The 14,592-nt window shown below is 35.6% G+C and overlaps 1 protein-coding gene across 1 annotated transcript in view; it reads left to right on the top strand.

The window, feature by feature from the left end:
- DPYD (dihydropyrimidine dehydrogenase) overlaps window positions 1-14,592 on the top strand; it is an 873,733-nt gene that overhangs the window by 281,095 nt on the left and 578,046 nt on the right. The gene's annotated exons all lie outside the window — the stretch shown is intronic.

Raw genomic sequence — 14,592 nt, 5'->3', positions numbered from 1 at the left:
AGATTCAATTTTCAATGAAAAAAAGTGTTTGCTTCATTTCATTGTCAAAGAATGAGAAAAAACAGATCCATAAAATTAAAGTTATATAATCAATGAAACTTGTACCTAATCAGTTTTCTTTGAAGAAGTTAATGATTCTAGAGGTGTATGTTAGAAAAATTGTGATTACTTCATAGTTTTTTTTCAATTTTAATAAGAAAAAAACACATACACACAGATACACAGATTCTCTGTCGATTGAGGCTAAGCTTTGATCCAAAAAATCAAATTAGTTTTGCTTTCTGTTTTCCTGATCTCTCCCTCAGATCCTCACTATGCAGTCTGATAATTAGCACCTGCCACCTTCAACCAAGCAGGAATGAAAGCCACCCATTCTACAGTGTCTCTTATTTCTAGCCTTAGAGAACCTAAGTGGGGATTTTAAAAGAAAATGTCCTTTTTTTTAAATGACCTTAACTTTTTACACAAGCACATCTGTCTTCTCCATATTAAGCCTAAGCGAGAGCATGTATTTTATGTAGCAAATTAAAGAACAAACGAAACCCACTACTGATAAGTTAGACTCATCTGAATGCTAAATAAGAAAGTGAGAACTGAATGGTGAATAGAATTTGTGATTTTTTTAAATAAAAATTCTGAAGTTAATGTGATTAGTTAGAAAAGTATTCTTTGTATGTCAAGTGATATATAGAAGTATGTCTTAGTTCAGTATCAGTTTGATCTACTGTAAAACTGTATTAAATTGAAGACTGGCTAATTTAATTTTTTTCTTTAAATTTAATTTGTTTGCCTTTGTGCTCTTTAAAGAAAAAGAGAGGAGTGCGAATACACATAAATCAGGATACAAGAAAAGGTTAATAATAGTAAAGAAAAAACTATTGTCATATTTTAGAAGATGAGCCGTTTATTTTATTATCTTTTTGCAATTTGTAAAATGAATATTTTTCAGTATTAGGTTATTTACATTTTTTTTCTGAGGAACATCATTTGGTTACACTCAAGGAACTACATTATTTGACCTTGTGTGTTTGTTTGTTTTACCCTGCTATTGACTATTGACTGTAGAAATATTTGGGTAAAATCAGTAACTGCAAAAACATGGAAGCAGCCAAAATGCCCATCAGCAGAGGATTGGATAAGAAAGCTACGGTTCATCTACTCCATGGAATACTACTCAGCTATTAAAAAAAACAAAATGCAGTTCTTTGTGGCCAAATGGGCCAAACTGGAAACCATAATGCTAAGGGAAATGAGCCAATCCCAAAAGGTTAAATACCACATGTTTGCCTTAATTTAAGATGATATGATGTTATGTATAACATGTTATGTTATGTATGTTATATGTTGTGTATAAACTAAAATTGAAGTGTCAATGAGGTGGTCACAGAAGGTGGCTGGGAACTCGCATTTACTTTTAACATATTGGTTACTCATTACTATGTCAATTAATTCCATGGTGATGTAAATTTTTGCTGATGGTATGTTGGAGCTTTTAATTGATCGGGATGATGGTCTGCTGGCTCTGTCTTCAGACCAGAGAGGGTTTACCTAAGAAGCCGTTGAACTTGACTGGACAATAGGATGCTGGACTCTATGTTTGGTATATGCTTGCAATGGGGGAATCTCAACTGAACTTGAACTGTGGTTATGCAACAAGGTGGAGGAATCCATCATGGTGGGAGGGTTTGGGGAGGGGTGGGAGAACCCAAGTACCTAAGAAACTGTGTCACATAATACAATGTAATTAATGAAGTTAAATAATAAATAATAAAAAATGAAAAAAAAAAAGAACACTCTGAGGAAAACGGAATCAATGTTATTCTTGTGCCTTTTTTTTTTCTTCCAACAAGATTCTAGTAGTTGTAGCACTAGAATTTCCGGTGGAGAAATTCTGCTCATGTTACAAGGTCATACAGAGTTTAGAGAAGATAAAATGGGTGCTTAGTGATTTGTTTAACTCCATGTTACCTGTCATGGTGCTACAGAGTGTAACATACTAGATTTTTGGTAGTAAAGAGTTCTCATATTCCTTTCCAATTGCTTTCCACTGTAGTTAATTACATTCTTTTCCATCATACGTGTGTGTTTTTATGTGTGTATGTGTCCTTTCAGCATTGTGTAATATATTGTCACATTTCTTACAAGTAGAAACTTGTTGGGACCCTTTCATGGCATGAGTTAAGCCACCATTCTGGACTTTGGTGTCCCATATAAGACATCTGTTTAGAGACCGCTGCCCTGGTGTCCATACAGTGTTCTTGCTAATGCATTTGGGAGGGGAGTTGAAATTGACCCAAATACTTGAGCCCTTCCCACACACATGAGTAGCAGGATAGAATCTCTGCTCCTTGTTTTGGAGTGATGCAGCGTCTTCCATCTGAGAGTGAGCCAGCAGATGAGATGCTTAGCTTCCCTTCCCTCATCCTGCCCGTCTTGCAAATAAATATATATATATATATTTTTAAAAAACAGAAGCTTGCTGGATAGCATAAGGAAACATTAAGATGTGTAAAATCAGTAAAACATAATTTTCACTCTTTGATCTTTATTTATGTACAGTAAACACATTTAACATATTCATTCCTGCATCTTGCAAGTACCCACCTTCTCTGTCTTCCTCGTTCTTCCCCTGAGATTGGCAGTGATGTGTTTTCATTTCTCTTCATGTCCATAGACTTCTTTTCCTGGAAGTCTTTGGCTATGCCTATGTGTTGCAGATTACCCCTGATGGTATCAGGTCATGGATTGAGATCCTTGATCACTTGGCATTGATTAACTGTGCAAGTGAGGGGTTTGTTTCATAGTTCTGCACACATAGATCCAATTTTCTCAGCACAGTTTGTTGAAAAGATGATCCTTTCTCCCTTGGTTGATTTGTGTTTGCGTATCAAAAATTACTTGGCTACAGACGTGTGAGTTCATTCTGGGGCTTCTGTTCTGTTTTCATTGATTTACATGCCTTTTTTTTTTTTTTTGCCAGTCCCAGGCTATTTCAATTACAATTGCCCTGTAGTGTATCTTGAATTCTGGTATTGTGATGCCTCCAGGTTTTTTTTTTTTTTTTTTTTTTTTTTTAACCTAAGATTGATTTAGTTATTCAGGGTCTCTTGTGTTTCCATATGAATTTTAGCATTTTTAAAAAAGAATTACAAAGAAAGTCTTTGGTATTCTGATTGGATTTGCATTGATTGTAAATTGCTTTCAGCAGTATGTACATTTTGTTAATATTAATTCTTACAGTGCATAAACATAGCAAATTGTTTCATCTTTATGTTTTTTTGTTTGTTTCTTTAATTGTTTGCTACATCATTGTAGAGATCCTTCATATGCTTGGTAAAATTTATTTCAAATATTCTTTTTTGCTATTTTTGTGAAAGGAACTAATCTTACAAGTTCCATACCACCCCAAAATTTGGATTTTTGTTTGTTCATTTTATATCCTGCAACTATCCCAAAGTGTCTTCTGACTTCCAGTATTCTCTTACACACTTTTGCTTCTGCCTATATAGGGAAGAATGTCATCCTAAAGTAAGGGTAACATCACTCCTTCTTTCCAATTTCTGTCTCTTTGATTTCTTTTCCTTAACCAATGGCTCTTGCGAAAACTTCCAGGACTATTTGGAAGAGCAGTATTGAGAATGAACATCCTTGTGTGGTTTCAAATCTTAATGGAAATGACCCCATTTTATGTGATGCTGGCTATAGTTTTGTAATATTTTCCTTGATTTTACTGAGGAATGTTATGTCTATATCCAATTTACATATTTTTTTTATGTAAGGATGTTATATTTGTTCAAATGCTTTCTTGTGCCTATTAAGATAATTGTATGATTTTTATTCCTCAGATTGCTGATGTGATAGGTCACAGTTATTAGCTTGTGTATGGTGAAATATCTCTGAACCAGGAATAGATCCCACCTGGTCTGGGAAAATGATCGTTCTGATGTATTTTTGGGTAGGCTTTGCTAGTATTTTGTTGATGACTTTTATATCTATGCTAATCAGGGATATTGTCCTAAAGTTCTCTTTTCTGTTTTTATCTTTTTCTGATTTGGGAATTAAGTTAATATTGAATTCATCAAAGGGGTTTGGGAGAGTTCTCCCTATTTCCATTTCTTTTATTTAAGATTTATTTATTTTTATTGAAAAATCAGATACACAGAGAGGAGAAGAGACAGAGAAGAAGATCTTCCATTTGATGGTTCACTCCCCAAGTGGTCACAATGGCTGGAGCTGAGCCAATCCGAACCCAGAAGCCAGGAGCTTCTTCTGGATCTTCCAAGGCTTTGGGCCATCCTCGACTGGATTCCCAGGCCACAGGCAGGGAGCTGGACGGGAAGCAGGGCTGCCGGGATTAGAACTGGCGACCTTATGGTATCCCAGCGTGTTCGAGGCAAGGACTTTAACCACTAGGCTATCACACTCGTCCCCCTTTTCAATTTCTGTAGGAGGTACAGAGAACAGTCTAAAATCAAAGTTTTGCAAGAAGCAAAACTCCCATATAAATTTAAGTTTTCTGCTTTTAATACTTTAAGAAGAGGAAGTAAATTAAAGCAGAATTTTGACACAAAATAAAATGAAATATATTCATCTTGAATTGCTTTGCACATGTAATTGCATTTTCAATCTTTTCTTTGCAATCTTAAAGTGCTATTTGAAAAGCTAATACTTGTAAGTTATCCTTGGAAAACATTTTTTAATGTATGATAACAAATGACCTTCATTCTTTCTTAATGTAGATTTATTTATTTGAAGGTCAGAAATACGAAAAAAAAATGGGCAGAGAGAGAGAGAGAGAGAGATATTCTATCTGTTGTTCCACAACTCAGATAGCCACAACACCAGCCAAAACCAGGAGCCAGGAGTTTCATTCAGGTGTTCCATGTGAATGGCAGGGGCCAAAGCACTTAGGCTGTATTCTCCTGCTCTTCTGAGGACATTAGCAAGTAAATGGACTGGATATGAAGTGAAGCAGCTTGAAGATGAAATGTGTCTTCATAGGCTGTGGCTTTACCCACTGTGCTACCACACTGACATAAGACCTTCATTTGTATACTCTGGTATTACTAAAGCTTTCATCTTCATTGTTGATTGTTTTCCTTGTATTTTTAATCATTTTAACAAAAAAATAGATATTTAAAGTTTAATATTAATTACGGGAAAGGGTCCATTGTGTAAAACATAGTTTATCTTTGGATTCAATGTTTGTCTTTGGTTTTATAAAGTAGATTGTATTTTTAGTATTTTCTACATAATATGGTAAAATGTAGAGCAATTGCAATGTATCAATAAAATGAGTAGGGCCTGGCAGCATGGCCTAACGGCCAAAGTCTTTGCTTGAACACTTTAGGATCCCATATGGGCACCGGTTCTAATCCCGGCAGCTCCACTTCCCATCCAGCTCCCAGCTCGTGGCCTGGGAAAGCAGTTGAGGACGGCCCAAAGCTTTTGGGATCCTGCCCCCGTGTGGGAGACCTGGAGGAAGTTCCTGGCTCCTGGCTTTGGATCAGCACAGCACCGGCTGTTGCGCTCACTTGGGGAGTGAATCATGGAACAGAAGATCTACCTCTCTGTTTCTCCTCCTTTCTGTATATGTGACTTTGTAATAAAAAAAATAAATCTTAAAAAAAATAAAATGTGTAAGTTTTCTGACTAAAAAAAAAGATTTATTTGATTTTTATTGGAAAGGCAGATTTACAGAGAGCGAGACAGAGAGAAAGATCTTCGTCTGCTGGGTCACTCCCCAGGTGGCAGCAATGGTAAGAAGTGAGCCAGTGTAAGCCAGGAGCCAGGAGATTCTTGGGTCCTCCTCTAGTGCTTCCACAGGCCATGGGGAGGAAACTGTATGGGAAGTGGAGCAGCTGGGATATGCACCACCACCAATATGGGACCCCAGGGCGTGTTATGCAAGGATTTAGCCACTGAGCCATTGCACTGGCTGATTGTTTTATTACATTCATTCCTTCAGGGCCAAGCTTCTTTCATGTTGTAAATCAACACTTGTTATTTTAAGAAGGTTACAATCTTGAGGAAGGACTGAACTGCAAACATATCCTGATTGGTTTCTCAGTTCAGCGTTTCTTCACCACAACATTTAATACAAAATGACAGAACATGAAACATTTTCTTCTATTACTTATACATACTCCTAAGTTTTCGTCTAGAGCAATAAACCTGTGTAGGAGAAGGACAAATTAGGGAACATTGGATAGCAGTGATCTGTGTATTCAAATATAGGAGATATTTACAGGAGAGCTTTCTTTTGTTGCTGAAGATACTGCCAGATACATACCTGGCAACTTAAAATCAGTTTGTTTAAAAGTGCGAGTTTTGAAATTATTTTTTATGGTATGCAAGTGTACTTAGGTGGTTTTTCAGTTTTATTTTTTTTAGTGTGGAGGATGAAAAATTTTGACCAAAAAAGGGAGTAGCTACAATGATTAGTTGCAACATGAAATTAACTGAAAGAATGGAACCATGTTATGGATCAAGGACAGGATTGGACACTGCCAGATTTATTTTGTGGTTTTGTAATATTTCATGCAAGATAATGTAAAGGACTACTCAAGGATAAAAAGTAAGACTTGGAGGGAACTGAGAATGATAACCAAATAAAAGAAAATACAATGGTTTTTCAGAGTAGTAGTTATATATGGTAGTGTAGGATAGAGCACAACGGGCAGGGCAGTTTGGAATGGGTCCAAGCCAAGGATGTCTTCAAAACACAGGTAGACAGATGGTGGTACCAGCTTACCAATCACAAAGCAGGGAAGATCATGAGTTATTTTTCTATCTGTCTTTTATCACAAATGTTGAAGTTTGTATGTATCATCCTGCTGAAAGGATAGAGTAATCATTTAGTTTAGGTCTTGAAACTTAAATTCAGTCAGCAAAGCAATGACTTATAGTTTTCAGGAGCAAAATAATTGAGTAAAATTACTTTTTAATAGACATTGACATGTAATGGGATTTGAAAAAAATCATTGTCATTATCACCAAAACCTTCTTGTTTGAATCAAGGGTCTTGATGAGATTTTGTTTGGTCTTTCTGTCTTAGGCTGAATGAGAAAATTAAAGTTCAGTGAAATTGTGTGTTATTCAAACATGGTGCAATAAGTATGTTCTATTTGCATGTTGAAGGTTATTCTTTTATCATGATTCATTTATGAACAAATTCAGTGTTTTTTAATTTCATCTTTATTTTTTTAGCATTGTATATATCAACTACCTAACTGCAGGTAGAAGGATTTTTCTGATCAGAGAAAAAAGTAAAGTTTAGCCTAAGAGGGTTGAATTTAATTAATGCTGTTATTTTCTCAAGATTTATACTCTGCTAGCTCTGTCTTCAGACCAGAGAGGGTATACCTAAGAAGACGTTGAACTTGACTGGACAATAAGATGCTGGACTCTATGTTTGGTGTATGCTTGCAATGGGGGAATCTCAACTGAACTTGAGCTGTGGTTATGCAACAAGGTGGAGGAATCCACCATGGTGGGAGGGTTTGGGCAGGGGTGGGAGAACCCAAGTATCTATGTAACTGTGTCACATAATACAATGTAATTAATGAAGTTAAATAATAAAAAAAAAAAGATTTATTTCTTTATTCTAAAGGCAAAGTTAAAGAAAGTGAGAGAGAGATGAAAAATACACACACATTTGTACACATGCAGGAGAGTGATTTTCCCGCTACTAGTTCACTCTACAGATGGCAACAGTGACCATGGCTGCGTCAGGCCAAAGCCTTAAACCTGGAACTCCTTCTGGATCTCCCAGGAGGGTTGTAGGGTTGCCATCTATTCATCTGTCTTCCACTGCTTTTCCAGGCACACCCGTAGAGAGTTGGACTGGAAGTGGGGCAGTGGAGACTCCAGTAAGCACTCGAGTGAATGCCAGCACTGTAGGCAACGACTTAACACTTTGTTCTGTGTGCTGGCTCCAAATCCTAGGATTTAAAATCAGCTGGTGTTCATAAAGAGGGAACAGCTTGGGTTATCATTGATACTGGTTTGCTAAAAAGTTGTGTTAGAAATACTCTATATTAGTTATACATAAAATATATGTCTTTAGAGAAAAAATATATATGCATGTTTATAAATGAAGTATTTTATAAAGCTAATATTTATTTCATAGAGAGATTTTTATTACATAAATTATAGGTAAATTTACCCTTCATTTTTGTTAAACAGTAAAGTTCTTCTGCAGCAAAAACTGCTTCATCATTTGCTATAATTATTTGCAACAATTCTGTTGCTTCATTTCTGTATTTCATACTTTATCAAAACGTGACCCTGGGCCCGGCACCATGGCCTAGCAGCCAAAGTCCTCGCCTTGCACGCGCTGGGATCCCATATGGATGCCAGTTCTAACCCGGCAGCCCCGCTTCTCATCCTGCTCCCTGCTTGTGGCCTGGGAAAGCAGTCAAGGATGGCCCAAAGCCTTGGGACCCTGCACCTGCGTGGGAGACTCCTGGCTTCGGATTAGCGCAGCACCAACCATTGCGCTCACTTGGGGAGTGAATCATCAGACAGAAGATCTTCCTCTCTATCTCTCCTTCCCTCGGTTTATAATAAAAATAAATCTTTAAAAAAATAAGACAAACAAAAATAGGGCCATTATACATGTTTTAATACATTTAAAAGTTCCTTTATTTTTTCTTAATATGGAATAGGTCTATAAATTTAACATTTGCTTAACTGAAAGTTAAATATTATATCCTATTTAGAGTAAGTAATTATGCATTATGGAAACAAAATCAATCATCGAAGACTCAATAAATTTCCATAATGTAACAGAAAGTGATTATATATTCTCTGCTATTGTAGCTTGATGTGGGAAAGAAAACAGGGATTAGAAAATTATAACAAAGTGTTTGATTCTATGGTTTATGTTTGCCCTTTTAAAATTCATAATAATGATTTACATTATAACTCTACTTCATATTCATTACCAAGTATATAAATATATGCTAAATCAAATAAGTAGATCTCTTTAAACTTGATAAGTATTATTCTAGTCAATCTTTTCCTCCCCAACACTAAAAATTTCTAGAATACTTGTAGTAATATATAGTAATTTAGCTAATGCCATTTACTAAATGTGCTTTTTTAAAAATTGCATCAAATTTATTTTAAAAACTTATGTTTAAAAGAGTACCCTGTAAGTACTCATATCTGCTCTTGCTACCTTGGCTTTAAGGCTGAAAAATAACCTACAGTATTTTCTTCAAGTTGACTTTTTCAGTTCCCTGAAATCAAGAACCTATAGTTTTTCCAACAACGTCCAAACTTCTGTAGAGTGAGTGTGCACAGGCAAATAATAACTTCAGGGAGGAAATGAGATTGGAGATTTTGTGCACAGATTTTGTGCACAGGCAAATAATAACTTCAGGCCTAATAACTTCAGGGAGGAAATGAGATTGGAGATTTTGTGTGTTGTTTGAGATTGAGATATCTTAACACATTCTGTGGCACGGTAAAGAAGTGGATAAAAGCAAATTGGAGATGATATTTATGAGATGCAGATATCATGGAAAAATATAAGGGAATAGCATATTCAGAGGTGTTGGCCTTTGGAAGTTGGAAGGGGCCCAGCATGGTAGGTTAGTGGCTAAAGTCGTCTCCTTGCACACACTGGGATCCCATATGGGCGCCGGTTCCTATCACAGAGGCCCCACTTACCATCCAGCTCCCTACTTGTGGCCTGAGAAACCAGTCCAAGACTGCCCAAAGCTTTGGGACCCTGAACCCGCTTGGGAAACCTGGAGGAGGCTCCTGGCTTTGGATCACAGCTCTGGCTGTTGTGGCCACTTAGAGAATGAATCATCTGATGAAAGATCTTCCTCTCTGTCTCTCTTTCTCTCTGTGTATCTGACTTTCCAATAATATAAATAAATCTGGGTCCGGTGAAGTAGCCTAACTGCTAGGGTCTTCATCTTGCATGCACCAACATCCCATATGGGCACTGGTTCATGTCCCGGCGAACCTGCTTCCCATCCAGCTCCCTGCTTGTGGCCTGGGAAGGCAATTGAGTACAGCCTAAAGCCTTGGGACCCTGCACCCATGTGGGAGATCCAGAAGAGGTTCCTGGCTCCTGGTTTGGATTGGCTCAGCTCTAACCATTGTGGTCACTTAGGAAGTGAATCATTGGACAGAAGGTCTTCCTCTCTGTGTATCTTTCTAATAAAAATGAATAAATATTTGAAAAGTTAAACAGAAAAGTGGAAGGATACTTTTCCTTCACGAATGAAGAAATAATTTGGAGAATATAAAAAAGATGTATATCCCATCACACCTCTAAAATGCAACATGTTGGCCAATCAAATTGATTGTTTGTTAGCTTTCTCTTAGTGAAATAGTAAAACTGTTTTATTTTCAGGATGGAGTCTTGACTAAAGCTTAGACATTGGTGGGGAGGAAGGAATAAACAAGGCTGAGGATGGAGAAAAGATAGCTAAGAAGAGAAGAGAGAATGGGAAATGTTATGGGAGGAAAAGACATTGCACAGTAAGATAGAAAAATGTACTCAAGAGCAGTAAGTTGTTATTTACCTATTTTTATGCTTATTTAAGGTTGATCTTATTTCACCTTTATATTTATTATGTATAAGGAAGCAAAGATTGGACTAAAACATTTTTTAATGCAAGGAAGAGGTAGGAATAATGTGTTTGGAACATTAGACTTATCGTTATTTATAAACAAAACAAAAATATCTTTTGTACTTTCTTAAGATTTATTTATTTTTATTGGAAATACAGGTTTACAGAGAGCTCTCATGTCTACTGGGTCACTTCCGCAAGTGGCCACAGTGATCAGAGCTAGGCTAGTCCAAAGCTAGGAGCTTCTTCCAGGTCTTGCACATGTTTACAGGCACAAGAACTCGAGTCATCCTCTACTGTTTTCCCAGAATGTAAGCAGGGAACTGAATCAGAAGTGGTACAGGCAGAGGCTTAGCCTGAAATAGCTCTGGCGCTTATTTTGTGCTTACTACAGTGAAATTAATGGTCAGTTACCAAATGAGTCTTTCAAGAAACTTTTCAAGTTGGTATTACTTTAAACATATAAAAACAAAAATACCCCACAAAGCTGGCTTCAGGCTGTTTTATTCAGGTACAAATTATAATCAGGTTATAGTTACTTGCTATAGAAGAATTAATTCCATCTCATCTTTAAATAGCACTGTTTAGTGTATTATTATGATGATCAGAATATTCACTAAAATACAGGAGCAGCAGCATTTTAGCAACTTATCAGTCCTTAGCAACACCTTGTGTATTGCTTAAGTATGTGATACGATCAGGCACCATGCCATTACAGAATATTACTGTTAGGTACAGAAAATGTGGGGTATTTTATAAGTTAAAAGTTGAAGATAGATTTATCTTAAAGTATTTCATGGTATGTTATCAGAGCTTTGTAGACTGAGCTTATTTGAAAATTAAATGGCCATCTCAACATATATATAGTTATATGTAGTGAGATGCATACAGCTGGGTTGAAGGCAAATGTAGAAGAAAAGGGGGGAAGAAATGTGTATAAAATATAGTGAATGACAATGTGATTTACTGTTCATTCAAAAACCTGTTCATCCTTAGCACCTTTTAATATTCTAGATCAACTGCAGAACATTAAAATGTAGAAGAAAAATAGCAAATTGAAAAAGCTTACATACTGCTTTGAAGAATAAAGAATTCATTTTAAACTCAGCCTTCTGGCCAAAATCAGGTGAAGAAAAAAAAATGAGTTCTGATTTCTGTCAAAATCTTAAATAGCCATATGTTAAAGAACCATATTTCAATATACATAATGTGGGAAAAATTCTTCATATTTGGAGTGATTTGTTAAGCTAAACCTATTCAAACTAATGCAGATAATAAAGGAATTTTCATCACTGTATATGTGGAGGAGGTACCAGTTCATACCTGTGCAGAGAAATGTACCCCATAATGTAAAAAAGGTCATTAGAATCTTTCTGCCTAACTTGTAGTGTGCCAATTTACGAACAACCTGCTTGGGTATATCTAATTACATCAAATTTAAAGATTGCTTTATGGTGTAGAGCTTTGCCTTGATCTGGACCAGGTAGAAGGGACTCCAAAAAATCCTTGAAAATGTGAATTGTGGAAAATCATACATGATTTACAAAATTCTCACAGCAAAATATACTGATCTTTTCATTTCATCTTTTTATAAACATTTTGAAGAAGTTACCTGCTGATTAAGTGTTGGATAATGGGTAAGACAGTTTCCTAGATTTTGTAATGAAAACATTCTAGAGTGCAAATGGACACAGTTGTGATTATGTAGGCTATTGCTTATCGTTTGTAGGTGCACAGTAGGAATTCCACCAGTACTAGAATAACTTAAAGTGTGAGATATCTATTGAAAAGGAAATGGTTAGAACAGTAGAGATTTCAGGCGAAAGTTATTTCCTTATTTTCTTAAAAAGATGATTAGGATTGACTATAATGACAAAAGTGAAATTTAGAGTATTTTTCCATGCAGAGGTTCTAGTAGGTAGATGCTAGGTGGAGTACTACTATGAATCTGAAGTGGTTTGGTGTTGCTGTAGTTTGACTCTGCTTGTTGAATCTTCAATCAGCAGAGTTAGGCAAGGAGTAGGCCATAGATGGCGGTGTAGTGAGGAACTTGAGTTTTTATTTTTATTGAATATGAAAAGTTATCATGTGAGACTAAGTACAACAGGCTTTCTGGTTTCCAAATTAATTTGTTGATGCAGATTCTGAACATGGTGACACAAACTGAGTAACTGTTACATCATCCATGTGAGAGGTGATTAAAGCTTGAACTTAGCAGACGTTGAATTAATACACAAATCTAAGTGATTCAGTATTTTTTCCTCAAAATACAGTGTCAGAAACTTCAAGGAGAATTTTGAAAGATAAATGATCACTTGATTAGTGGATATTATAACTACACAGTCTTTAAAATTTTTATGACATAGTACCTTCAAAACTGTATAAGTTTGTGCATTACTTAGAATTTAACCTCATCATTTTATTAAAATATTATTTTGCAAATGAAGATATATTATTTCAGCATTAACACTTTTTGAAATGATAAACCTTGATGAGCATTTGTAGGTTACATAAGATTATTTCCATAATTGGTTTCAAAGCATTTTCTCATATTTATCTCCTTGAATATTAAAGCTAATTAGGAAGTGTATATTTAGATATGTAAGGAAGATTAATTTATAAATCTAAAAGTAAACATAACAACTAATTGGAGTGCTTAATAGAGCATTAACAAGAATTGGATTCTGGTGTAACCAAACAGAATGTTTTAATCTTCTGATTTATTTGCTAAAAACATCATATAAGATCTGAGCTAGTAAAATCTTTTGAGGAGAAATAAGCAAATGAATAATTTTTAGTTTCTGTGTAGATGGCCTTGTAAGTATGTTTCAGTCATAAGTTGGTTTCAAAAATATTTCAATTTTCATGTAACATTCAAAAACACAAACTGTTATTTGGCTCAATGATTATTCAGAAATAATTGTAACTAGTCAAATTTTTGCTAGATAATCTGAAATATGGTCTTTGAGAAGGATTTACAAATTGATACCCAGTTTTTTTCAAGGTCTCAACCTTTTTTTGCATTTTATTATTATTATTATTATCATTTTATGATACAGTTCCCTTATCCCCTCCCCAGTTCTCTCCCCCCCCAGTTCCTCTATATCATCACTAAAATATAGTTCTTCATACACAGTCATATGTCCATCATTGCGGGCATGGACAATAGCAGAGAGTCCAGAATCCTATTGTCAAGATATAGTAAACAGTTTCATTGTAAGTCCATCTTTGTCTGGAAGCAGAAATGCATACTACACTGCATCCTCACATCTGGATGTTAGTCTCCATTTCACAGCTACTGTACATCCACTTAAATGAAAAGTCATAATACAAAATCAACAATAGAAAGAAAAATAGAAATTTACAATGCCATGAAGTTAAATGATGTATTGCTAGGTATGACAGTCTCCATTACACAGCTACTATACTTCCTCTTAAATGAAGAGCCCCAAAACAAAATCAACAGCAGGGAGAAAAACACCAAGAAGTTAAATAACATGCTACTAAATGACTAACATGTAGCTGAAGAAATGAAAATCAAGAACCTTCTTGAAGAAAATGATGCCACTGCATGGCAAGACCATCCCAGTAAAATGACAACAGAAAACTAAACCAATGAATAACCCATTCCTAAAATGGCAGGACCAAAGTACCACCCATACATATTAAACTCTGAATGTAAATGGATTAAGCTCAATCAAACGCCATAGATTAGTAGACTGGATTAAAAACAAAACCCATCTGTTTATTGTCTGGAGGAGACACACTTCACCAACAAAGATCAGCAGAAACTATTGCATGGGTTTTGTTGTTTTCTGTTGGTTTCATCTCTTCAAAGCACTTTCTTCTGATTAAATAATTCAATGACTCGTAGATCATGCAGTGATACCCAGTTTTAAGATCTGATTCTTAAAATGAAAATTGCAAATTGAACTGATTTTTCTGGACACCTATGTTTCCTTTATTAGGGAACCATGTTTATTTGTATCTACCAGAA

Source organism: Ochotona princeps, chromosome 2 (genome assembly GCF_030435755.1).
Source record: "Ochotona princeps isolate mOchPri1 chromosome 2, mOchPri1.hap1, whole genome shotgun sequence".
Taxonomy (NCBI): Eukaryota; Metazoa; Chordata; class Mammalia; order Lagomorpha; family Ochotonidae; genus Ochotona; species Ochotona princeps.
The sequence above is the reverse complement of the archived record's forward strand: the minus strand, read 5'-3'. Positions and strand labels throughout refer to the sequence as shown.